Source organism: Orcinus orca, chromosome 8 (genome assembly GCF_937001465.1).
Source record: "Orcinus orca chromosome 8, mOrcOrc1.1, whole genome shotgun sequence".
NCBI lineage: Eukaryota > Metazoa > Chordata > Mammalia > Artiodactyla > Delphinidae > Orcinus > Orcinus orca.
The window spans coordinates 42,300,619-42,327,124 of record NC_064566.1 but is presented as its reverse complement, the minus strand read 5'-3'; the positions used below and the strand labels follow the sequence as shown (position 1 = coordinate 42,327,124).

At 37.7% G+C, this 26,506-nt stretch overlaps 1 protein-coding gene across 9 annotated transcripts in view; it reads right to left on the bottom strand.

Annotated features, from left to right (window-relative positions):
* Positions 1-26,158, bottom strand: part of BTBD10 (BTB domain containing 10) — a 72,071-nt gene extending 45,913 nt beyond the window's left edge. The window contains exons 1-2 of one of the 9 annotated variants that reach the window (XM_033404474.2): positions 26,002-26,156; positions 25,431-25,478 (exon numbers count right to left, since the gene is read on the bottom strand). The gene's annotated coding sequence lies outside the window, so the exon portion shown is untranslated. Of the gene's footprint in view, positions 1-9,451; positions 9,474-20,794; positions 20,817-25,430; positions 25,479-25,967 lie in introns of those variants that run through there. The other 8 variants (XM_004279168.3, XM_033404475.2, XM_012536505.3 and 5 more) reach the window with 8 other exon arrangements.
* Positions 26,159-26,506: the final 348 nt, after the last annotated feature.

The window sequence follows — 26,506 nt, the reverse complement described above, 5'->3', positions numbered from 1 at the left end:
ATTTCTTAATCACTAAAATTTTAAGATACTTAACAAAGCATCTAGTAAGACCAGATAACAATGTTGTTATTTCTTTAACCAAGTTAAAGACCATGAATAGAAATTTAATATTTGTTCAAAACTAAAAGTATGCAAACATCCTGATGTTTCCTTATAGTGCAATTATCAAAAAACATTTTATCAATATGATTCATGTATTTTATGCCTTTTCATATGTGAGGCTTATGACTGTTAGTTCTACTACAGTCCTGTAAAATTATAGAACTCACTTAACAACAGCTTTACGAAATACCTGAACTAAGCACTTTAAAGTATATTCACTACCCAATTTAATCTTCACAATCAACTTACAAGGTAGGTATTATACTCCTCATATACAGAACAGAAAACAGTCTGAGAAGGTTAGTAACTTTGCCAAAGGTCACAATGTTGGTCAACAGCAGGATTATAAAGAACAATGAGAATTTATTACTATATAGCATGAAGTCTTGATCTTGAAAAATGCTCAGACTGGAGTATTCTGTTTAGAAATAGTAGGTCAGATTTGACTTTTAGAGATTGCAAACACCAAAAGAAAAAACAAATGAGGTTAAACAATTTGAACAGTTATGTAAACTGAATTAGAACCCAGGTTTCCTGACACTCACTTCTGTATGCTTTGTATATACTTTTCCAAGCCAGATTTGATAGAGGGAAGTGAGGAGGGATTTATGCATTAAAGTCAAAGGGATGAGAGGTAATGGGATGGATGCCTACATTCTCCATCCAAAAAAAAAGTCAAAGGGAATCCAGAATTGAGAAAATACTGTACCTCACTGAATTGTATAGATTATGCCAGTACAATTTCACCAAAAAATGCCAAAGATAAACTCATGAAAATTGTGAGTCTATCTCAGAGCTCATTAAAAGAAACACTTTTATTTTAGAGAAACTATTTTGCTACTTTAGAATTTTTTTCTTAATAGTTAACTTAGTACTTTCTTTCCAAAAACAACTGAAAAATCTAATAATAAATTAACATTTTAATATAATAAATATGTAAATAAGTAGCTCAAAGAGTGAAATAAAAATAATAAAGGGGGAAGGAGGAGAACTGTACAATGGCTAATTCAAATTCCTTAGCAAATGATGCAGTTTATTTGCTGAATACTCCTGGAAAAGGAAACCTTTCCTGAAGGATCGCTGAATGACTGATTAAAAATCAGTCAGATGTTAAATGAACATAAAAACCACAAATTGTTATGAAAACAAATAAAATCTCAATTTCATTTAATTAGAAAAATAAAAATGTATTTACTAAATAAGAAACACTTTAAAACTTCAATTTGGTATTATAGCTAGTTATCTGTCTTGAAAAGATGAGGCAGAAGAGAAGGGTGAAAAAGAATAAATCAGAGAGACAAAGCAGGAAGTCAGTTAGGAAAAAATGGTCACAGACCAAGAGAGACCAAAAAGGTAAAAAAGAATAGTAGGGAAAACTGATAAGGAGGGAAATGAAAGATGTAGAGGCTTAGCAGGTTATGTAGAATGAGATTTAGAGCATTTTCTCCTTACTGGATAGGTCTTCCAATAAGCTATTTCAGGCATTAGCATTTCCTTAAAGGGCACATTAGCTCCTAACCCTTAACTGTAAGACACACCCTTCGGGAAACCCACAGAAGACCACTGAGTAAAGAATAATCCTAAACCATGGGAGACAGTGACTAAAAAAATACAACCACAAGGAATGAATAAGGTAAATTCCAATTCATATTTTCCACTATTTTACAGTGGGTGGCACATATCTAGTAGCTGGGAAATATCAGTATGAATTCCTAATCAATCCTACTGAAATTAACAACATGTACATTATAGCCAGCCACAAGAAAGTAAAGAATGTTCAGATGAAGGCTATCGAAAAAGTCAACTGGAAAATCATGTTTACATTTCACTTGTCAATAAAATTTGAGTATCACCATGTGAAGGATTTCACCCCACTCCTCACTCCCAATAGCAAGGGTACAAACAAAAAAGAAGTGAAATTCAAGTTAAGGTAGCTGGAAAAAATATGCCTGTGTTTGTCTACACATGCTAGCACATTTTTAAATGCTACAGATTTAACTACAAACAAATAAAAAGCAAACGACACACATTATATACTATTTTGAAACATCTAATGATCTTCTATATTTTAACCAATCTCTACGCCATACTCAGTGACATTATATTAATCTTATTTCACTCACTCACTCATTTATTCATTCATTCATGTACTTATTGAACAGCTAATATAACATGCCAAGAAATTTACACATGCTAAAAGCAAGCTGGATGTCATTCTTCTGCTCAAAAAAACTCACCCTAGCATGGGGAGAAAAGACTCCACTAACAGCTCTATACCACTTACTCGTGTATCTCTCCTACCTGGGTAGTCTTGCATTGTTACCCCACCCTCCAACCCCATATCCTGGGTGTTCTTTGGGATTCCATCTTCATCTGCTGGGTCCAGGGAGACAGCAAAGAAATAGGATCAAACCCTTGAGAACACCAGGTTTTACACATAACATACAATGAATCAAAAATCTTGAAGTCATCCTTGACCTCTCCTTTCCCAACATCAAGTCTAACTTCAAATTTTTCTTTTGACTCCTTCTCTTCCTTATCAATCATAAGGCTGCTGTCTTCATTTAAACCCTTAATAGCTAAGAATAAGCCTCTTACTTGACCTCTTTACCCCATTCGATTCCATATTAGCTCTGCTATAATCAGAATTATCTTTCTAAAAACTTTTAATGGCTCTTCATTTCCTGATCTGAACTCCATACCATAAAAAGTTCTTCAAAATCTGACACTTGGATCCCCAATGTCTACTTTATATTAGGCAAATTAAAGATCTGGTTTGGATCTTGTAATCACCAAAAAATAATTTCTGGACTACTGGAAACAAAGTTCTTAGACAATATGTAACAATTCATTACTAATATTTTTAGGCATGACAGAAGTAATGTAAATTCTAAATAATCTAGAAATAATCCATACAGAGGCTGGAACAATTGGGCCTATTGGCTAGAGACATACATTCAGGAAACTGCCAAAAGTCAATTGGGAAAGAGTGCGTCGATTGCTTCTCCTTCTCTTGGATATTACTACCTTTAAAACAGGAGGGGGGTGGGGGTAGGAAGAGACAGAATCTTCAAGACTACAGTATCATAAGTAAGTACTCCCAGGGACACTATTTCCAGGCACTATTAATTAATGGCAATGACCCACAGAAGAGCTTAAAAAAAAAAAAAACAGGACAGTATCCAGAGACAATTTATGCTGTCCTTCCTGTTATCAATGTGCTAGGAAGATTACATACTTTCTCCTATTTAAAGCTCAAAACAACCCAATATTACTATCCTGTTTCATAGATGAGGAAATCTTAGGGCTAAGATGAGAATCCCAGTCTAACTGAAAGCCCATGTTCTTTCCATACTGTAGCAAGTGAAGTACACAGAAATTCATATATTTGCTCCTTATTGCCAACAGATGTCACTTTTTTTTTTTTTTGCGGAGCACAGGCTCCGGACGTGCAGGCTCAGCGGCCATGGCTCACGGGCCCAGCCGCTCCGCAGCATGTGGGATCTTCCCGGACAGGGGCACGAACCCGTGTCCCCTGCATCGGCAGGCGGACTCTCAACCACTGCGCCACCAGGGAAGCCCCAGATGTCACTTTTAAACACAGCCATCTTGTGGCTTTGTGCAAACTACTGAGATCTCACTCTAAATAGTGTCATTACACAAGAGCTTTTCTGATAAGTGAAATTATTTTTATCTCTCAAACTTGGCAAACAAAGTATGTGGTGGTTACTGGAGAGAAAGACCTGATAGAGAGGGAAAAAAGTGAATAGAACAGAATCACATAGTGATACCAGGGCCAGACACCAAGGACTGCCTTCAGCTGCATAGAAAGCCAAATACCCAGAGGTGGGAGTGGGAAAGACTGACCAAGAGGTAGTCAAGAAGGCACCTGAGCTAGCAAAATGTCCTAAGGTAACCTTTCCTATATGGAAAAGACCAAAAGCAGCGATAGCCCCCCAGGGCAAATGAATCGCTTGAGATTGGCAGACTAAAAGAGCAAACACCTGTATGCTAGGGGTCTAGATGTAGGAAGAATTTCTGAAGGGCCAGAAACTTGAGGGATCATTTGATGAGCTTCTCTCCTTATAGGCATAAAAGAGAGACTGTACCAGCTTGAACACACAAAATACATGATATAGATATAACTGTGAAAGAAAAAGAACAAGAGGAAGCAGCTTTTAAAAGGAACCAGAGGGATGAAAAGGAACCTCCTGCAAATGCAGCTGAGAGAATTGATCATGTGAGCCTCATACAGATAACAATTATTTAAATTTGGATTAAAAAATTTTTTAATTGTTTTATAGCATTTTTTTGGAAAGTGTCTCAAAGCATACAGTAGTAAAAAAAGAGCTTACTCTTTTTTTTTTGGCGGTACGCGGGCTTCTCACTGTTGTGGCCTCTCCCGTTGCGGAGCACAGGCTCCGGACGCGCAGGCTCAGTGGCCATGGCTCACAGGCCCAGCCGCTCCGCAGCATGTGGGATCTTCCCGGACCGGGGCACGAGCCCACGTCCCCTGCATCGGCAGGCAGACTCTCAACCACTGCGCCACCAGGGAAGCCCAAAAGAGGTTACTCTTGAAAAACTCCAACTGGAAGGGTACAGAACCATGAGATCAGCTTGAAGTTTTTATGCTGAGAGCCCTCCCCACCCCCTACAAATATGGTGAAGGCAGCCACACAGCTCAAAGTGGTAGAGAAAATAATTCAGGGCTGGAAGTGCAGCTGGAAATTTAAGGCAGACATACTGGGAATGAAAGAACCACAGAAGCGTAAAAATCTGAGCATAAACTCTGCTCAGTTAAATTACACACGCATGGGGGGAGACCCCAGGTAGCCCCTATGGTGGATTATAGAAGAATTGAAAGCTACAGGGCGTAAGATCTATGAGTTTGATGCTTTTTAAACTGAATGTATTCCCCAACCATACAGCCCAAGCAGCAGAAAGCTGAAGCCCTTACTGGCTTGGGATGTCAGAGAGCAGAGACCACTACAGAAAGACAAAATAGATACTAGGAGGGAATCCCCAGAAGTAGAGGAACCACAAGGCAGATCAGCTCCAAAATCTGAGTATAATCTCTGCCCAAATTTTTGGCTGACCACCAAACTACACAGGTGCAAGAGAACACTAACCCTTACCCCACTCCCCAGGAGACCAAGCTAAAAAAACAAGTAGCTGGAAGAAAAGAACTGAGCACAGATATCAGCTGTCTCATACTGTGTAGGAAACAAAGTATGCAGATTGAGTCCAGGCAAGTTAATGGTCCACTAGAACAGAAACCCCCTGGGCTTCCCTGGTGGCACAGTGGTTAAGAAACCTCCTGCCAATGCAGGGGACACAGGTTGAAGACCTGGTCCGGGAAGATCCCACATGCCGCAGAGCAACTAAGCCCATGTGCCACAACTACTGAGCCTGCGCTCTAGAGCCCGTAAGCCACAACTACTGAGCCCGTATGCCGCAACTACTGAAGCCCGCGCACCTAGAGCCTGTGCTCCGCAACAAGAGAGGCCACCACAATGAGAAGCCCACGTGCCGCAACGAAGAGACCCCCCCCGCTCGCTGCAACTAGGGAAAGCCTGTGCACAGTAAGAAGACCCAATGCAGTCAAAAATAAATAAATAAATTTTTAAAATATACATTAAAAAAAAAAAACCCTGACAATCCTCAAAAGAACACCAAAAATTTCAACCAAAAATTACGAGATCCAAAGAAACAAGACGGTAAAAAGGCAGTCAATGGAAACTGACTCCAAGGAGGTCCAGATGTAGGATTTAGCAAATAAGGACTTCAAAGCACATATTATAAATATACTTAAACAATTACAGGAAAGTATATTCAAAGCATAAAACAAGAAAATGGTCTTAATGAGTGGCAGAAAGGGAATCTCAATAGATAAGTGAAAACAAAAAATGAAAACTCAGCTCTAGCTGAAAAGAACTAAAATGAAAAATCCATTAGATGGGCACAATAGCAGATGGAATGACCAAAAAACAAAAAAACAATCAAGGAACTTGAAAACTACCCAACCCATAGAATAAATTACCCAACCCATAGAATAAAGAGAAAGATTAAAGAAAAACAACAGCTCTGCAGACACAGATGGGACAGCATCTAATGATACAACATGTAAGTAACTGGAGTCACTACTAATACACTCAACAAAATGGAATCTCAAAAGCATTATGATAGGGCTTCCCTGGTGGCGCAGTGGTGGAGAGTCCGCCTGCCGATGCAGGGGACACGGGTTCATGCCCCGGTCTGGGAAGATCCCACATGCCGCGGAGCGGCTGGGCCCGTGAGCCATGGCCGCTGAGCCTGCGCTTCCGGAGCCTGTGCTCCGCAATGGGAGAGACCACAACAGTGAGAGGCCCGCGTACCGCAAAAAAAAAAAAAAAAAAAAAGCATTATGATAAACGAAAGAAGCAAGACTTAAAGGTTCCATACCATATGATTTCATTTATATAACATTGTCAGAAGGACAAAACTGTAGGGATTATAGATAGAGCAGCAAGAGGTTAGAGCGTAATAGCACAAGGTAATTCTGGGGGGTGATGGAATTATCTGTATCTGGATTGTGGTGGTGGTGGTAGTTACACAATTGTATGCCTCTGTCCAAACTCCTAAGAACGGTACACCAGAAAGAGAATTTTATTGCACTGAAATTTAAAAAGAAAAAAACAGCAGCAGAGATATTTAATAAATATTTACAAATGTCAAACATATTAGCATGACATAATTAAAGCACTTTTGGATCAAAACCCCCACATCACACTGCCCCCCTTACCATCCCAAGCATACTTAATCCACAGCCACCCTCCCACTGCCGTAAATGACACACACACATTTTTGATCATGAAAACTGGTGAGAATTTTTCTACTTCTGCCACAATAGTAAGTGACTTAGAGAAAAGGTTTCGGAATCAGATGAAACTAAGTTGTATGACTTTGTACAAGCTTCTTAACCTCTAAGACCTCAATTTCCTTAAATGTGAAATGAAGAAAATAATACAATTCTCTTTACCATTATTTTATCTATTACTAATATAACTGCCAATCAAATTATTATAAAGAATAAATAAGACAGGACACCTTATATAATAACACAGTGCTGGGCACATTGCTGACTTTCTCTAGTAGACTACCAAATACAAATTTTGCATAATATTTCATTAGTTCATTTATAACTTTCCACTTGCCTTTTGAGATCACCAGAGACGATGAGAATTCCTAGACAGTCGCTCAACATTTACTGAGCATCTATAATGTGCTAGATGGCTGGAATAAAAAGGTGAATATGATATCATCCATGTCCTGGTTTAAATAATAATTATAAAATAATCACAACACAGGGAACAGGGGAAGAATGAGTGAGGATACGATTTCTACTCATTTTGAGTTTTCCCAATTTCTCCAAGGTACACCTGACCTTCCCCTGTTCTACTGAACATTAAAATTTCCTTAGACTTTTACAGGGTCATCAAAGAGCCATGTACTTTGAACACAATAGCTGGCAACAGTTTCAGTAGCTAAATCAAAACCTTATGTCATCCGACTTTGCTGGTGGCGCAGTGGTTAAGAATCCGCCTGCCAACGCAGGGGACACACGTTCGAGCCTTAGTCCGGGAAGATCCCACATGCCGCGGAGCAACTAAGCCCACAAGCCACAACTACTGAGCCCGCATGCCTAGAGCCTGGGCTCCGCAACAAGAGAAGCCACCGCAATGAGAAGCCCCCACACCACAACGAAGAGTAGCCCCCACTCACCGCAACCAGAGAAAGACCACACGCAGTAGCGAGGACCCAACACAGCCATACGTACATACATACATAAATTAATTAATTAAAAAAAAACCTTATGTCATTCCTATAGTAACTATGATGTAAAACATATTTCACTCAGCTTAAAAGTAAATTTTAATCTCTGGAAGAACAGACAAATCATCCTAGTTTCTAACCTCTCTGAAAACTCCTTCAGTTATTTTTACCAGAATATTCTTGCTGTATCCAAGAAGCTTAAAATTAAATTTTTTCTCTCATTTGGACATAACAACCTCCTTTCTACATAACAAATTACCACAAACCCAGTGGCTTACAATACCATATACTATCTTAGTTTCTGTGGGTTAGGAATCCGGCATAGTTTAGCTGGGTCCTCTACAAGGCTACGTCAAGGTGTCAACCATAATTACATCCTCATTTGGAGGCTCAATTGGGGAAGGATCCACTTCCAAGGTTACTGAGATTGTAACAATTCATTTCCTTATGGCAGTAGGATTCAAAGCCAATGATGTAGATAGTCAGTCTGCTAGCCAAATGGAGTCTTATGTAAGATAACTAGGAAAGTAACATTCCATTACCTTTAGCATATTCTTTTGGTTAGAAGGAGGTCACAAATTCTGCTCACACTCAAGGCGAGGGGATTATACAAAGGCACGAACACCAGGAGGCAGGGATCATGGGAACTACTTTAGGGTCTATCTTATTGTCCAACACATTCTGCCTAGGTACGTCACTGAAAGTTTAAGATTCTGCTCAGCCCTTGTTCTAATTATACATACCACTATACTAACACACACACACACACACACAACACGTACATCTCTTTTATCTCCTTGACTTCACAGCACTACTTGTCACAGCAAAAACCTAGAACCAATCTAAATGTTCGCCAGAAATGAATTGGTTAAAAATTTCCACAGTATCATGCAACCAGTAAAAATGAGATACATACTGATAAGAAAAACATTCCAAGATATAACGTTATGCTAAAAAGCATAGTACAGATATGTATTATATACTCCAATATATTTTAAAAATATGTATGCAAACACTCATCAATGTTTTTATGTTTTTTAAAATGTCTAGAAATAACACATAAAACTTCTAACTAGTTGCCTCTGAGGAAAGGCTGAAATGAGAGAAAGACTTACTTTTCATTGTATCTCTTATACTATTTGAATATACCATACATTGTTTTCATAATTGGGAAGGGGGGGCTACCGTTAAGTATTTGGAAATGGCTTTGTTATCAAAATTTTCTTCCTTGTTTCATTTTACTGCTTACCTATAGTTTTGTTTTTTGTTTCTGATTGCTTAAATACGGTCAATACATATAGTAGGGGAGGAAAAATATCTTTTTACCCTACCCTTCTAAATTTTCAACTGGGATCCTTGTAACAAGACATATTAACAAGAGAAAAGCATACAAGTTTATTTAATGTAAACTTTACTCAACACTGGAGCCTTCATAAGCAAATGAAGGCCCGAAGAAACAAACCTGAGTGTTCTTATGCCAAGTTTGATGAAGACTGGAATATCATGGAAAGAGTATAGTAAATTGACAAAAACTTACTAGCATTATCTCTCGTTCAGATTTCTATGTTCCTTCACCTTTGGAGCTAAAGATGCTCCTTTCCTCTAGGCATAGGGACACCTCTCATGAGGGTTTTATGACCTGCTTTAGAGGCAGGTCAGAAGTTCCTCCAGCACATGCTGTTGCTCTAATTCCTTCTGCTTAAAATATTCAATATGTGAAGGTGCCATACTTTGGGGTAGCATGTTCTGAACTCCATCATTATGCACTGGTAGAATATGTTTCTGCCACATGTCTTCCCTTAAACTGTAAGACTCCTTGAGGGCAAGAACAAAGGATAACTCATATGTGTGTTCCCACAGCTTAGTATACACGCTATATGTAAACTTTTACAAAATGTTCTCATTAATAAAATTAAGATGAAAGAAACCAAAGGCATTTCATTTAACAGAATACACTAGAGAAGAGGAAATGCAAATTATGAAGATTTATAGGGAGTCTTTAACTTAGTTGCTTGTCTTTAAAAAGAATAATATTGTATAATCATACCCACCAATCATGTGAATCTCATCCTCAAACGAGCAAGAAGTATCTAATGCTAATACTTGCTCTTAGGAACTATACACTAAGAAAATGGTGTTAAAAGAGGGAACATAACAAATACCCCTGGAAACATTTTTAAAGATATTATCAAATGACTCCTAATATTCCCCAAAAGATTCCTCAAAGCTGCCTAAATCTCATAGAAGCACTTTCAAATGTCAAGACTTATATTTTTCTTATTTGCTGCAGTTAAAATAAGGCAAGTAAATAAAGCTGAGAACTTTATTCAGGATATTTTTGTATCCTGATTATATCAGTTAGATTATATCTGACTAAATTTTATGTAACTAGTTCCAGGATATCAAATTCAATTGACTTATGCTTTCATTCAAAATCTATTCATTGAGTACTTAGTACCTTTTCAGGCATTTTGCTAACTGCTAGGGATACACTAACAAACAGATTTAATAAAACTGCATGAATTTTCCACTAAAAGTAGGGTACTTTGTCTATTTAAAGGAATTCCTTATCAAATCCACCAAAATGTAAGACTTCCAAAGTCAGCTCATATTCAGCCCTTGATCTTCCAGAGGTGACCTGGAGATAAAATCTCTGAGTTCATTGATTTTATTACTGTTATAGAATTTCTACTGAAATTTTGCTGATTTCTTGTTTAAGACATTAACACTTCAAGAACCATTTCATTTATTCCCCCACCCACCTTAAACAGCTCAATCAATGTTTGAAAATCTTTCCCTATCTTAGGCATTTTCTAAATACCTACATTACATAATTAGCATTATAATGAACTAGATGCTGTTTATAGTGCTAAATTCTTAAAACTCACTAAAAAGCATATATGATTTTTTTAATTTTCTAAAAAAACTTAATGTTTTATTTTCTATGCATATGTCCCTATTTTTCCTTTTCTTCTATGACTAACTAGTATTGCCTTCAAAACCGGAAACATCTTAGTTGAAGCAAATCACCTTGACGTAAAATTTAATATAGGCAAATCTCCAATAAGCTGATGAAGTGCCTAAATCAAAGGAGATTACATTCAACTCCTAAGAACCAGCACCCTTTAAACAAAGTCAGACTCAAACAATGTTTTATTTTTTCCTCCATGACCCTTTAAACAAAGTCAGACTCAAACAATGTTTTCTTTTTCCCTCTGAGAGGCTTTTTTAATAAGTTACATTTTTCATATAACTTTGAATATGCTGTTGCATTTTGACCCATTCATTAACCCATTACCTTCCATTCCTTTCAGATTTTTGCTTGTTTACCTGCCCTCAATTCAATAGGCTAGAAAAGGCCCTAAGTATGATTCAAGTTCTAGACTGAAGTATTACCCAACAGAACTTTGTCTGATAATGGAAATGTTCTACGTCTGCACTGTCCAAAAAGTAGCCACTGGCTACATGTAGCTATAAAACACCTGAAATGTACAATTGATGAAATGAATTTTCAATTTTCTATTTTAATTCACTTAAATTTGAATAGCCATATGTGGCTGTTACTACCATATATGATAGAATAATAAGCAATGACCAATACATATCAGAATGGGTTCCGAACAATAAGCTCAAACCATCCTCCTTTGGAAAGGTTACCAGACTGGTGGTAGGTATGAGATATGCCTCAGCACTAAATGAACTATACCAAAATATGCAGTGAGATTTTTCAAGCAGGATAGAGGTACAGGAGCTAGATGCTAGTATCTAATTCAGGAAGCCTTGGATAATAAGGTGGATTTTCATATACATTTTCTATGCTAATCCATATATCAAGCCTACAAGACACAAGAGGTATCCTCTATTATATAAAGGTGATTTCTTTTTAAAAACTGAGAAACTGGCTTAAAGGGATTATGTTATTTGCCTATGTCACATAGCTAATAAATAAACTAGGACTCAAATACATATCTGTACAGTCAAATTCAGTGCTTCTTCCACCATACTATACTGTCTCTCAAGTTTAATACACAACCCATCAAAACGCTATGCCCAGAAAATAAAAAGTGCTACTGGTCACATTTCAAATCACTAAGAGACAGATAGCTAGATGACAGATTCAAGGTTAGATAGAGAGGTTCTAAAATATTGATCAACTATTTCGGCAGAAGATCCTTTCCTTCCTCACATATTATCTCTCCCAAATTCCACATTATTAAAAAAAAATAAAAGTAGAACACAAAACCATAAAGAATTAAGAAAAAAATATAAATGAACATTTATCTGACTCTCAGAATAAAGAAGGAATTTCTAAGCCTCAAATCAGAGGAAAAAAAATATGAGAAACAGGAACGTGCAGTCAGACACTTTATGCTCACATTTGCAACAAAGACTAGTGAAAACTTCATCAGGGATCAGAATTGGGACTGCAGACCACTTTCAAAAAGCATTAGGTTAGACTACGTAAAAATTCAAACTATAAAAGATAAATGAAAAGCTATAAAAATGTATATAACAAATAGATAAGATTTTAATCTTAAATATAAGGAATATTTATAAATCCATATTAAAAAAATCTGAACACTGTGATGGAAAAACACACAGAGTTCATTAAGTTAGCAATTTACAAAAAGAATACTGGCTGCCAAAAAGGGGAAAAGAGGAAATATTCAACCTCACTAGTAATATAAGAAACCCAAGTTAAATGTGAGATGTTTAACTGATCAAATTGTCAAAGATTTCTTGGTTTGTTTTCATGATAACCAGTGATGGCTAAAGAAGAGGGGAAAAGGCTACTCAGGCTTGTGGGAATATAAACTGTAAAACCTGAAGGGTGTCACACATTTTAACACAAGAATCCCACTTTTAAATTTTTATCCTGAGAAATATGTTTATCAAAGAATTTATAGTGGAAGGGGAAGGAGAGGGAAAGGGGGAAGGGGAGGAGGAAGGGAATGTTCATTTTTAAATCTAGTTATGTATTTGTTATATTATTTTAATTTCTCAAAATAAAAAATTTAAGTCATTACATGCAGAATGATCCCAATTGTGTGTGTGTATGCACGTGTATGTGTATACATGTGTTTATGACTGGAAGCAATTATCATTGGGTCATGGGATTAAGATGCCATTTTCTTCTTTGCTTTTTGGTGACTGTCCCAAATTGCATGCAATACATTGCATGTTCATATTCAGAAAGAAATTACTCCAAATAATCTACTTTTATAAGTAATTTTTCAAAGTACTCATAAAACAATTTCAAAACCAACAAGTATTCAAGGCTACTGTTAAAAAGTATCATTCACTAGGGAAGCAAAGATGATCAAAGATGTCATATCACTCTTATTCTAAAATATGACACTTTTTCCCTTTCTTAATGTTTTCAATTCAACTAACTTGAGTAGCTGCACATACATATATAAACAATGCACATACATGTATATAAATAGTACTATGTATATATTACACATACACAAAAAATGAAAACGAAAAAGAGATTGAGTTAAAAAAATAAGTAAAAATGGAAGTTTTGCTGTTTTCTTCATATGGTACAATAAATAAGTTTTATCAAACTCAGGTAATGAGGCCTAATCTGCAGTTTAGTTATCTCTTCCAAACACTAGAGTATTAATGATTTTAAAATACTTCCAGTATTACAGTTTTATAACTTCACTAGTCTCTTAATAACTAAATATTCTCTCTTTGAAAAGAGAAACTCACGCAATTTGGAATATTCAACAAGAAGAAAATAATAGTGTCCCACAGTTACCCATCTTACAGGAACTTCTTTAGGAAAATTCTAAATTAACAAATTAGGAGACAAAAGGACAGAGCAGACTGCATTGCTTGCTCTCAAGATGTGAGAAAAATAAAATTCAATCCTGCATTGTATAAAGCAAACTGCCCTGAATGAAATAATTACCTTTAAAATAATTCAGCACTATTTGCATGACCATCTAAGAATGAGAAAAGTATAAAAACATTTTGTTGCACAATTATGCCCTGAGATACTTCCTCAGGTATCTGAGCTTTTAAATTTATTTTTAACATAGTCCACAAATAGAAAACTCAGGATAATTTTCTATTCATCTGCTACCAGCAATGACAGTCAAAGATCTTAAAGAAAAATAATCCAAATTAATAAAAATAAAAAAATTTTTAGAGATGTTAACAGTATCCCAATAGACGGTTTTTAAAATGTCATGCCATTTCTCTCTACAATATATTCTCTTTTCTCTACTGTTGCACCTGGCATTCAAATTACAGAGAATAGAGGAGATGGCCAAGATGGTATAGTAGGAAGACCCTGAACTCATCTCTGTCCACGGACACACCAAAATTACAACTACTTACAGAGCGACTATCATTAAGAACAACCTGAAGATTAGCAGAAAAGATTTTCCAAAACTAAAGACATAAAGGAACGACATGAGAGGGGTAGGAGGGGCGGAGACACAGTATTGTCAGGACCCACATCACTCAGTCAGCAACCCACAAATGGGAGGAATATCACAACCGGTCCTCCCCAAGGAGCAATGGGTCCAAGCCCCACAGCAGGTTCCCCAGTCCAAGGGGTTGTGCACCAGGAAACAAGCCCCCAGAATGTCTATCTTTGAAAACAGGAGAGCTTATATTTGGGAGCATGGGAGGTGGGGAAGGGGTGTTAGGAAACAGACTCTGCTCTTAAAGGGAGCACACATAATCTCAACATGCTCCAAGTCCCAGACCAGAGGCAATAGTTTGAAAGGAGCTTGGGCGAGACCCCCCTGCTGATCTTGGAGAGCCTCCCAGAGAGGTAGGAGGCAAATGGGACACCCCTTGGGGGAGGAAATGATGGCAACAGCCATTTTGTGGAGCTTGTTCTACCATGATAACACCGGTACAGACAAGCTCCATTTTGGAATCCTCCCTCTAGCCAATTAGTGCCAGGGACCCAACACAACCCTCCAATGAGCCAGCACCAGCCCTGTGCCCACCAGGCCCTGTAGAGAGCCACACAAGAAGCCAACCCTGCCCTCCAGGAGGCTTGCAGCCACCACATAAGGCACAGCTAACTGGACAGCAGACAGCCCTGCCTACCAGCACAATCACAGTACTCAGCCCCAGCACAACATAAAGGTTCATGCAGCCTACGTAAGAGGCACCTCTAGAGCATAGAGCTCTGGTGACCAGAGTGGAGTGTGCTGCTGGGCCCCATAGGACATCTCCTACATGAGGCCACTTCAAGATCAGGAAACATAAGCAGCCTACCTAATACACCAAAAGAAATACAGCGATTTGGCCAAATGAGGAGATAGAGGAATATATTCCAAATGAGTGAACAAGACGTATAGCCTCAGAAAAAGAACTAAATGAAGTGAAGACAAACAATCTACCTGATAAAGAGTTCAAGGTAGGTAGTGATCATAAAGATACTCAACAAACTCAGGAGAAGAATGAATGAACATGGTGAGAAGCTGGAAATAGCTGGAAAATACAAAGAAGAACCAAACAGATAGCTGGAAAATACAAAGAAGGACCAAACAGATACAATAAAGTGAAATAAAAAATACACTACAAGAAACCAACAGTACATTAGATCATACAGCAAAACAGATCAGCAATCTGGAAGACAGTACTGGAAATCACCCATGCTGAAGAGAAAAAAACAAGAGAATTTTTAAAAATAAGCTTAGTTTAAGAGACCTCTGGGACAACATAAAGCATACTAACATTATAGGGGTCCCAGAAGGAGAAGAGGGAGAGACAGAGGGCAGAGAACTTACTTGAATACATAACAGCTGAAAATATCCCTAACCTAGGAAAGGAAAAGACACTCAGGTTCAGGAAGCACAGAAAGTCCCAAACAAGATGAACCCAAAGATGTCCACACCAAAACAAATTATAATTAAAATGGCAAAAGTTAAAGATAGAGAATCTTAAAGGCAGTGAAAGAAAAGCCAACTAGTTACATACAAGGAACTCCGAAAAGACTATCAGCTTTTCAGAAGAAGCTGCAGGCCAGAGTGACTGGCCTGATATATTCAAAGTGATGAAAGAAAAAAACCTAGAACCAAGAATACTCTATCCAGCAAGGTTATCACTCAGATTTGAAGCAGAAACAGACTTTTACAGACCAGCAAAACCTAAATGAGGTCAGCATCACTAAACCAGCTTTACAAGAAATGTTGAAAGAACTTCTCTAAACAGAAAGGCCACCACTAGAAATATGAAAATTATGAAAGGAAAAATATCACTTGTAGAGGCAAACATACAGTAAAGGTAATAGATCAACCATTATAAAGCTAATAGGAAGGCTAAAGACAAAAGTAATAATATATATCCATAATAAGACACAACAACAAAAAGATTTTAAATATGATGTGAAAAATATTAAATGTGCAGGGGGTAAAAATTCAGGGTGGTTAGAATCTGTTCAAAATTAAGAGATCTATCAACTTAAAACAATCACATACGTGTGTGTGTGCACACACACACGTGCATATAGCTATTTGTTAACCTCATCATAACCACAAACCAAAAACCTATAATAGATACATACACACAAAAAAAAATAAAATTCAAACATAACACTAAAGACAGTCATCAAATCACAAGGGAAAGGGCTTCCCTGGTGGCGAAGTGGTTAAGAGTCCGCCTGCCGATGTAGGGGACACAGGTGCAATCCTGGTCTGGGAGGATCCCACATGCCGCGGAGCGGCTGGGCCCGTGAGCCATGGCCACTGAGCCTGCGTGTCCAGAGCCTGTGCTCCGCAACAGGAGAGGCCACAACAGTGAGAGGCCCGCGTAACGCAAAAAAAAAAAAAAAATCACAAGGGAAGAAAGCAAAAGAAGAGAAGAACTACAAAGAACTACAAAAGCAACCAGCAAAGAATTAAAATGGAAAAAGTATATACCTATCAGTAATTAACGTAAATGGACTAAACGCTCCATTCAAAAGACAGTGGCTGAACAGATTAAAAAAAAAGAAAAAACCATATATATGCTTCCTACAAGAGACTCACTTCAGATTTAAAGTTATATGCAGACTGATATTGAGGGGATGGAAAAAGGTATTCCATGCAAGTGGCAAGGAAAAGAAAGCTGGAGTATCAATACTTGTATCAGACAAAATAGACTTTAAAACAAAGACTGTAACAAGAGTAAAAGAAGGACATTATATAATGATAAACAGGTCAAGCCAACAAGAGGATATAACAATTGTAAATATATATGCACCCAACATAGGAGCACCTAAATACATAAAAGAAATATTAATAAACAAAAACAGAGAAACTGACACTAATACAATAACAGTAGCAAACTTTCACACCTCACTTACATCAATGGACAGATCATCCAGAGAGAAAATCAATAAGGAAACATTGGCCTTAAATAACACATTAGACCAGATGGATTTAATAGATATGTATAGAACATTTCATCCAAAACCAGCAGAATACACATTCTTTTTGGCACAAATGGACATATCAGAAGCTAGGCCACAGAACAAGCCTCAATAAATTTAAGAATACTGAAATTATATTAAGTATCTTTTCTGGAAACAGTATGAGACTAGAAACAAACTACAAGAAAAAGACTACAAAAGACACAAACATGGGAAGGCTAAAAAATCATGCTACTAAACAACCAATGGTTTACTGAGGAAATCAGAGAGGAAATCAAAAAATACCTGGAAACAAATGAAAATGGAAATACAACAATCCACATCTCTGGGACACATCGAAAGCAGTTCTATGAAAGAAGCTTGTAGTGATACAAGCCTACCTCAGGAAACAAGAAAGCTCTCAAATAAACAACCTAAACTTACACCTAAAGGAACTAGAAAAAGCAGAACAAACAAACCCGAAATTAGGAGAAGGAAAGAAATCATAAATATCAGAGCAGAAGTAAATGAAATAGAGACTAAAAAAATTAAAAATTTTAAAAAAGTAAACACCAATGAAATTACGAGTTCTTTGAAAAGATAAACAAAACTGATAAACTTTTAACCAGACTCATCAAGAAAGAGAGGGCCCAAATAAATAAAATCAGAAATGAAAGAAATAAAATCAGAAATGACACCACAGAAACACTAAGGATCGTAAGAGATTACTAAGAACAAATATATGCCAATAAAATGGACAATCTAGAAGAAATGGATAAATTCCTAGAAACATAAAAATCTCCCAAAAATGAATCAGGAAGAAATAAAAAAATATGAACAGACCAATTACCAGTAATGAAATTGCATCAATTAAAAAAAACAAAAACTCCCAACAAACAAAAGTCCAGGCAGACAGCTTTACAGGTGGATTCTACAAAACATTTAAAGAAGAGTTAACACTCATCCTTCCTAAACTATTACAAAAAAATTGAAGAGGGAGGAATGCTTCTTAACTCATTATACAAGGCCATTATCACCCTGATACCAAAACCATGCAAAGATACCACAAAGTAAATTACATGCCAGTATCTCTGATGAACACAGATGCAAAAATTCTCAACGAAACATGAGCAAACTGAATTCAACAATACATAAAAAAGGATCATATACCATGATCAAGTGGGATTTATCCCAGGGATACAAGGATTTTTCAATAAACGCAAATCAAAGTGATACACCACAGTAACAAGCTGAAGAATAAAAATCATATTATCATCTCAACAGATGCAGAAAAAGCCTGTGACAAATTTCAAATCCATTTATGATAACAACTCTCAACAATGTGGGTATAGAAGGAACATACCTCAACATATTAAAGGCCATATATTACAAAACCACAGCCAACACCATACTCAACAGTGAAAAGCTGAAAGCACTTCATCTAAAATCAGGAACAAGACAAGGATGCCCACTCTCGCACTTTTATTCAACATAGTGTTGGCAATCCTAGCCATAGCAACCAGAGAAGAAAAAGAATTAAAAGGAATCCAAATTAGAAAGGAAGAAATAAAACTGTCCCAGTTTACAGGTGACATGTTTTAAGTATAGAAAATCCTAAACACATTACTAAAAACCGCTAAACTAATAAATTCAGTAAAGTTGCAAGATACAAAATCAGTATACAGAAATCTGTGCATTTCTATACACTAACAATAAACTATCAGAAAAAGATATTAAGAAAACAATCTCATTAACAACTGCATCAAATAGAATAAAATAACTAAGAGTACATCTAAGGAGATAAGAGACCTGGACCCAGAAAACTATAAGACATTGAAGAAAACTGAAGACAACGCAAACGAACGGAAAGATTTACCATGCTCATAGAAAAATTAATATTGTTAAAATGACCATATAACCCAAGGCAGTCTAAATCAAAATACCAATGGTATTTTTCACAGAACTAGAACTAGTAATTCTAAAATTTGTATGGAAACAAAAGATCCCAAATAGCCAACAATCTTGAGAAAGAAGAACAAAGCTGGAATATCATGCACCCTGATTTCAAACTACACTACAAATCAAAGCAGACACACAGATCAACAAACAGAATACAGGACCCAGAAATGGACTCACACTTATATGGTCAATTAATCTACAACAAATGAGGCAAGAATATACAATGAGTAAAAGACAGCCTCTTCAATAAATGGTGTTGGGAGAACAGGACAGCTACATACAGACAATCAAAATGTACTAATTTTTCATAGCATATACCGAAACAAACTCAAAATGGAATAAAGACTTAAATGTAAGACCTGAAACTATAAAACTCCTATAAGAAAACATAGGCAGTAAGCTCTCTGACATAAGTCTTAGCAATATTTTCTTAGATCTGTCTCCTCAGGCAAGAGAAACTAAAGAAAAATAAACAAATATGATTACATCAAACTAAAAAGCTTTTGTACAGCAAAGGAAACTATCAACAAACTGAAAAGGCTGCCTACTGAATGGGAGAAGATATTTGCAAACAACATATCCAACAATGGGTTAATATTCAAAATATACAAAGAATTCATACAACTCAACATCAAAAAAACAAACTACCCAATTAAAAAATAGGCAGAGGACCTAGACATCTTCCCAAAGAAGACATACAGCTGGCCAACAGACACATGAAAAGATCACTAATCATATTAAAACCACAATGAGATACCACCTCACACCTGTCAGAATGGCTATCATCAACAAAACAATAAATAACAAGTATCGGCAAGGATGGAGAAAAGGGAACCCTCGTGCATTGTTGGTGGAAATGTAAACTGGTACAGCCAGAAGGAAAAACAGTATAGAGGTTTCTCAAAAAATTAAAAACAGAACTGCCATATGATCCAGCAATTTAACTTCTGGGTATTTACCTGAAGAAGACAAAAACACCAATTTGAAAAAATATGTGCACCCTATGTTCAATGAAGCATTATTTACAAGAGCCAAGGTATGGAAGCAACCTAAGTTCCCATCAATAGACGAATGGATAAAGAAGATGTGGTATATAAATACAGCGGAATATTTTTCAGCCATTAAAAAAAAGAAGCCTTGCCATTTGCAACAACATGGATGGATCTAGAGGGTATTATACTATAATGAAATAAGTCAAATACCGTATGATCTCACTTATATGTGGAATCTAAAAAACAAAACAAAATGAAAACAGACTCACAGATACAGAGAACAAACAGGTGGTATCCAGAGGGGAGACAGGTGGGGGGTTGAAATAGGTGAAGGGGATTAAGAGGTACAATCCTCCAGTTACGAAACAAGCCACAGAGACGTAATATACAGCGTAAGGATATGGTCAGTACTATTATACAGTAAGTTTTATCAGGACAGATAGTTAATGGACTTATTGTCATTTCACAATATATGCAAATGTCAAATCACTATGTAGTATACCTGAAATTAACATAATATTGTACATCAACTATATTTCAATTTTTAAAAGATTACTTAGAATACCAGATGTGTCAATGGATAGTCAATGCCAACATGAAAAGAAAGAGGTTCCTCCTGTTCATTGTGGACTAGAATAAAGAAAAAGAAAAAAAAACTTTTGTAATTTCCAGTGGAAGAGTCATATTGTCAAGGCTGCAAATAGCCATTTGAATTTGTTCCCTACAAATGAGACAGCTAGATGTAAATGTAAATTCCCCTGATGTGTCTTAAGATCACCAGACAGTATGCTATTTTCTGAGCATAAACACAGTACAAAGTGCTAACAAGTTATATTCACTTTATTATTTACATAGCCCTTGTGTATATTTTATTTAATTTCATTCTTAAACTCCTGACAATTGTGTTCTACCTCCATTTTTCATGTGAGCCAACAACAGCTCAGAGTAGTTAAGTAACTTATGTCATAAAGCTAACAGTCGGCTTTAAACACAGATCTAAGTGATCCCAAATAAGGTATTCCAAGTATGATTACAATGAAAAGAAAAGTATGATTACAATGTTAAATGACCTTAGAAAAGTGTTATTCATAGTTTCTAATCAAGTACTTCAATTAGTACTTCACTATGACAGACTCACCCTCAACCAAATAACAAATGTTAATTTCAGTTCATGACCAAAAGTACTAACAGACCATTCATTTCAACTACAAAGATAAAAATAAGTACCATGTAATCAGATATCTTACATTTTTAAACAGAAAAATATAATTAAACTATTAATTAGGATTTAAAAAGATGCTTTTATTGGCATAGATACATTTTAGCATCTTACAAATCTTCAGAAATCTTCTGTGACATAAGGTCACATATTCCACATAAAATCTTTCCTCTTTAATGTCAAGTTTCTACTATTTCAAGTATTTTAGCTCATTGTATTCTCACTGCTTACATCGAACATTTACCAACCTCTTAATCCTCTCCCAAAGAGGATCTCTTTGAATTCTGATTGCTTACCTTCCACCTCTGAGCTCTAGATTGCTACCTGCTTAACAAGGCAGTTCTCAGTTTCAAGATGCCAAAGCAAACCAGAGCAAGCCATAGTAGGGAAATGCAACATTAGCTTAAACCCTAATAAACATTCTATCCAAGAGGAGACAAGATTTCAAAATAGTTCTTCTTCCATTAATGAGCATCCTTCTCCCTTACTGTGGGTTTATAACCAACAAAGAAACAAAGGAGTCAGACAAAGGTAAAATTATAGCTGAAATCAGTGGCCAAAACAGCTACCTATTAACTTCAATTGTAAATTAAACTTAGAACTGTATACGTTTATTTTCTTCTCCCTCATAGGGTCCAGGCTGCTCAGATAAATCCACCCTACAGGGGAGTAGAGAATGTTATGTCCTAAGAATTGAGAGCTCTAAAAACAGAACCAGATGTCACTGAGCAAAAGCATACTCAATTCCTTCTCCAGTCCTCACCTAATCCTTCCTTGAGAGGGCATCTCACCCAAGGAGTTGAAAGAAGGGGGAAAGCTACTTCCAAGAGAACTTCCTTACTTTACAAGTCATGTAGAAACATGGGGAGAGGAAAATGATGGTTCTTCCTTCAACAAACATAATCTCCAAAAATACATAACAGATTCTTCAGGATGTTTTTTAAACTCTCAAAGAGGAACATCTCACAGAATACACATCTTCTCCTATTTCACTTCCCACACCAGAGAGAGGCAAGGATTGGGTGAAGAGGTATTAGACTAACTTGACCTAAGAAGACTGGGCTAAAAGAAAGAAAACTAAGTCTGCAAACTCCCAAAGTAGTCCTGATTAAAAACCAATACTCTATTTCGTTACTCTAGGAGGTGGGTGAACAGATGAATGGATAAAGATGTGGCGCATATATACAATGGAATGTCACTCATCCATAAAAAGGAACAAAACTGAGTTATTTGTAGTGAGGTGGACACACCTAGAGTCTGCCATACAGAGTGAAGTCAGAAAGAGAAAAACAAATACCGTATGCTAACGCATATATATGGAATCTAGAAAAAAAAAAGGTACTGATGAACCTAGTTGCAGGGTAGGAATAAAGAGGTAGACATAGAGGATCATAGAGGATGGACTTGAGGACATGGGGTGGGAGGGGGAAGCTGAGGCGAAGTGAGAGTAGCAACGACATATATACACTACCGAATGTAAAATAGCTGGCTGGTGGGAAGCAGCAGCATAGCACAGGGAGATCGGCTCGGTGCTTTGCCATGACCTACGGGTGGGATAGGGAGGATGGGAGGAAGGCTCAAGAGGGAGGGGATATGGGGACATGTGTATGCATGTGGCTGATTCGCTTTGCTGTACAACAGAAACTAACACAGTATTGTGAAGCAATTATACTCCAATGAAGATCTATTAAAAAAAACAATATTCTATGTAGTCTTTGCATAAGTTATGATAAATTTAGTTGTAAAAAGCAGAGCTCTTTGTAAAACTGCACGGTAGACTAAGTGGTACTTGACCATTTCTATCTTGCTTTTTCAAACTCTCTCCTTCACCTAGCCTCCTTTCTCACCCTCACTCCCATGGAAGACTTCACCTTGCCCTCTATAAGCCTAAGATTCACTTCTTTCCTAGGACTGACCTCTAAACTCCCATTCCCCACAGCCCAACTAAGAATGAATCAGATTATGTGATTAAAGTACTTCCCACTAATGGATAAATGTGGTTTAATCCACGGGGCTCAATTCCACAAATATCATTAAGCTCTCCTATGTATAAGGCACTGTGTTTAATCAATCAAAGTACCTATTCTTCTTAACAAGAAAAACTAGCTAACTCAAATCAATCTTGTAATGCACAATGTAAAAGAGAAGCACATGAGTGCTTGCTTCACCTCACACTTTCCCCTTCCCATTTCTTCCCCTCACGATGCCCCTCCCCCCTGCACCATCAGCCACGGAATAAAATCCAAGGAATCAATATTGCTTCCAATAAAAGTCAATTACTGGGAAGACAAAGTGTGATGGTACAGCAAACAGTAAACATTCAAAACCATAGATGAGTCAGTAGAGGGTCTTCTAGATTTATTTTACATATTAATCGCAAATACAATAAAGGGCTTCTCAATAAATCAATTCCCTTACAAGATACCTTTGCTCTGCTCAGAACCCTCAGTTATTAAACCATATATACTGAGAGGGTTTTTCTTCAGTTATTTCCAGTTAAAATATTACTAAGTATCAGTTCAATCTGCCCTACCATATTTAAAGGCTATTAAACTTGCCTATTAAACTCACCTGTTTTCAATTAAGAGTTGACATTTTCCCCCAATTACTCCTAGGTCTGAAATTCCAAACTAATTGGCATACTTACTTTAAATCTTTTTTTTTCCAGTTGTAAAATTTATTAATTCTTACTCATAACACAGGTCCAAACCTGGAGAGCAGGATACAACTACTGACAGGTTTGCGTTTGCTTGGGCCACATGAAGTTATTTTTAACTGTTTCGAGTAGCTGTCAATATTTTTAAAAGTCAGGAGACCCGCAAGCAAAAATTTAGATTTCCTGTGTTCTCTTGAGAAGGCTGAACACTGGGCCCATATTCATTATGGCACTGATCAGGTGAACGTGAGAACTGGATATCCCTCTTAGATGAGGCATAAACTCTTTACTGTATTTCACTCATTTTTATTTTCATATGTGTAGTATCTGGAGGCATGTGAGTTTGCTATTCATAACCTATTCCTCTGAAAGGTGCATAATATTTTTCAGATCACTTCAACACTTCACTAAGCCACCTAATGTAAAAAGCCATAAAGCAGGACATACTGGTTTGTAACTCCATGGTTAATAATAAAAAATTTTCACAAGGCTTAGAAGAAAGGTTGAGAAAGAAAAAAATTCAGATTGGTGGAAGGGTGACATACAGAATGTAAAAAGCCCATCTGAAAGTTTTTTTGGGAGAAAAAAAAAGGTGAAATCCCAAAAACATTGTCAAGACACTGAAAGCTTTCCTGACTCCATGGTTCCTTGCCATACTCCATGCTTCAGAACCATCCTTCCCACTTTTTTATGTGTAATAGCAGTTAGGTCATAAACTCTGAGAAATGTTAGGAAATTTATGAAACACATTTACACCTTCAAAAATAATTCTCCTCACACACTTTTTTAACAGTCTTTATCCACCATCAAATCCTCCCCCAAGTATTTTCTACTGCTTTCCGCTTTGTATTCTAATGACAACTAGAGTCCTCATTTTCAAGGCTTGGGCTTCAGTCCTGGACGGGCTCTCCAGTACAGAAACTTTTTTGGCTGGTATAGTTGCACTCCTTATTATATCTCTTATACCAATTTCTACAATCTATTTCATTCAAAATTTATCTGTAACTCCCTCTCTAAAGTCTTGATCAAATTGTAGGGGGGGGTGTACCCAGTTGTCCAAAGAAAATCAATATACTGTGATTTTTCTCTGATATTGTTAATTTAAATAAAAAGCATGAAGACTCTTAAAGATTAAAAAACATTTAAGTAAATTTTATATGCTAAGTGCATAAAGCGACAAGCGAGTGATGCTCTATCTTTAGCATGTCAGGACTAGTGACTTATCATGAACTCAAAATACTGAGGAGAAAGATTAGTACGAAATCTGTGAAGCCCAGTGATGGTCACATTGCGCCCACACTAACAAATCACTAAGTGATGTCTCACCTCCCTGCACCCCATTCCCGAGGATAAAGGGTGTTAGGAGACTTGAATCTGAAAAAGAAAAAAATAAGCAGCTTTTCTGTGCAAGTTTGGGGAAAACAAAGCGTTACCGCACGTGATACCATTACAGCATAAAACCACTTAACACCTTATTGGGGTCTCACTCTTCACCCAAAGCGAGACTCGGGCCACCTTAGCTCCTACTGTGATGCACCCTCCTCAGGACCTCGCGGCGTTAACCCAGGATGACAGAAAAGGGGCGGCGCACAACTGTTCCTCTGCCCTGTTAAGGAGGGTTAAGGGTACCGCCTTCATCTCCGGGGAAAGGCCTCAGGACTCCCAACCCAAAAACAGCACCCCCGAAACCCAACTCCCTTCCCTGCCTCTCCGAACTGGGCGCCAGCGGCCAGAGCCCAGAACCTCACCCACGGTCCCCTAGCAGGGTCCGGGACGTCCAGACCACCACCAGAGGAGTCCGGCTCTCAAGCCCAAACTCGCCCTCCGTCCCCACCAAAGCCCAGCCTCCAACGGCGCCCCCACCGAGTTCTCCAGCTGAGTCCAGTCACCCTCGAACCTGCAGTCCCCCTTGAGTGTCCAGGCACAGGCCGGGGCCAGCGACACCTCCGCTTCCCCCACAACTGAATCCGTCCGGAGGCGTCTGAGGCGGCGGACGCTGCGGCAGCTGCGACTAGAAGAGCCGCCCCAGCAGGTTACAGGCCGGCTCCTAAGCTGCTTCTCGCGAGATACCGCTGTTCAAAAAGGCGAGATTAGCTGAGTTCTCGCGAGAATGGTGGCTCGCCGCTCAGGAGTTGGGCGGGGCGCGAAGAGGGCGGGCGGTTGAGGGAGTGGCTGCATGGGGTGGGCGTTGAGCCTGGGGGCAGGCGACGCAGAGTGTAAGGCGCCGGTCCTCACAGACGTCAGGTCGGGATCAACCGCAAGCTTCCAATCTGAGTGGCTGCGAGCAGAGTTACCCCCCAAATCTTTGAATCCCACGTTTTTCCTTGATTTCCTGTCACCGTTAGAAAAAAGCGGACAGCGTCTCCAGCCCAGAGTTGGAGAATACCTCAAGGACGCTGAGT